Source organism: Pyxicephalus adspersus, chromosome 10 (genome assembly GCF_032062135.1).
Source record: "Pyxicephalus adspersus chromosome 10, UCB_Pads_2.0, whole genome shotgun sequence".
Classification (NCBI taxonomy): Eukaryota; Metazoa; Chordata; class Amphibia; order Anura; family Pyxicephalidae; genus Pyxicephalus; species Pyxicephalus adspersus.
The window spans coordinates 31871213-31873400 of NC_092867.1; positions in this window are offsets into that span (position 1 = coordinate 31871213).

Here is a 2188-nt window from a genome sequence, read left to right on the forward strand (position 1 = left end):
TTATAATTCTAACTTTTTCTTTTCAGGTTCATTTTCACCTACTAAGAAAAGGTGATTTGATTTAAAACTTTAAATAGTTTTATAGCTAAATACATCCAATAGCACATATAGAAGTGTCAAACTGACTGATGGTCTTACTCTCCTAAGAAGGTAGAAAAAAAATGATAACATGGATTAAAAGTAAGTTTATCCTTTAAGGTGACCCTGTTAGTAAGGTCTGTCTATAAAAGAAAAAGGTAAATACTATTCTTGTAGAGAATGTCCTAAAATCTTAATGTTTAGCTCACCAGATGCAACTGGATTTCAAACATTCAGGTGTGTCCAAAACCTGATCTCCCTCTATGCATTTTAATTTTCTCCAATTCTGTCACTTCTGGGTCCTGCAGAAGAAACTATGGCACATATGGAGGCCTGGTAATGGACACACTATGCAATGTTTGATGTCAGTGGAAGCAAGAGATCTGAAGTACAGGAAGATTCTAGGCATGTTAGAGAGGAATTTATCTTCTTTTATGAGGTTATCTTAAAGTCATTGTAAAAGTGAGCCTTGTTTTCCCAAAGATCACATTTTTTTTTCTTGTACTGGTGTCAGTGGCACTAAAGTATTTAATTGGGAATGATACTGACTCCAGTGCAAGAGGGGACATTTTTTTAATGTTGAACTGTGGAAGTCAGGTACAGCAACCTGTTTAGAATAAAGTATAGAATATAAAATACAACATAAGATATAAAATGAACAGCACAAAGTAGAGAATGAGTTGGTGTGGAAAGGTGAATGTGCAGCATTGTATACAGAATGGGATGGTGTTTTGTATAAATTGTACAGATTGGTTTAGCATGGAAATAAATAATTAAAGTCTAGAATTTGGAAGCTTGAATAGGTTATGTAGAGATCACACAAAATGACAATCTAATTTAGGCAACGCAGGATATAACTTGTTTGGATTGAGCCAGTGTGAAATAGTTAATGTGTAGCACAGCATACTATATCAGGCAGTGCGGAATAGGAAACATATGGCATGACACATGGGAAGAATCAGTGTAGTATATGGAATGTACCGCACTAAATGAAAAGAAATGTATAGAGAATGTCCATCATGGCATACGGAATGAGGCAGCGTGGAACCTTATTACTCTGTATGTCATGCAGTACAATCCCTATTCTACACCACCATACTGTGCATGCCATGGTGTATGTTCTTTATTTCAGGCAAACAGAGCAGGGTGGTTTGAAATAAAGAACATATACCATGGCATACAGAAAAGGGGGTGCAGACTTGGGATTCTACTGCAGGGCATACAAAGTAAGGTTGTGTCACTTAGAGCATTGGTCGCGAACCAGTGGTCCCCGGACATCTGGTGGTCTGTGAGAATATTTTGGTGGTCCGTCACTGTTCCCCGTATGGACACAACCCGCCCACGCTCCCATCGTAGGCTCAGACTTGCTTGCTAAACATTCTGGGGGGACAGTGGTGTAAGTTTCTTCCCCTTTTAGTGACACACGGCTCCCCCCGTATCTGCCATCCAGGTTCTGTGGATTTAGTGGTCCATAAAGTCCAAAAGGTTGGTGACCACTGCCCTAGTGATTCACCTGCTAGGTGAATATGTGGAGAATGTACAGGAGCAAGGCTTTGAATATCTCCTGTAGGATGTCCAACATCTCCAGCATTGTACGACTATCTGATCATCACCCTATAGTGTCTCCGCAGTATGTGCACTCTCCGATCATTTTATGTAGCCATTATGTAGCCAACAGTGGGCCCCTGTGCAGAACTGGCTCCTCATCAGATGAAGTGGTCCAGGGGTGTGAGAAAGTGGAAACCCCACCACAACCTCAGCACAAAGTCTGAATGGAGCCCACATTTGCACAGTCTAGGGTTCACTTCCAGCCATTTACAGTAAGTACCTCCATGGCCTGTACCTTCTCCATAAAGTGACATTTTACCCAAATATATCACATTGTACATCGAACTCTGATATAAAATACTGTGTAGAACCCTGACATATATTCTTTGCTGAACAACAAATCCCAGCATTGCCATATTACATTGTGAACTCCTATATATAGGGCTGAGCTCTCCTCCCCCCCTCTTTCCTGACCATATACGGCCATGCCCCCCTTCTGACCTACAGACAGAAGTCACGTGACTCCTCTAAAGGTAAAAGAACAAGAAGAGGGGGAAAAAAA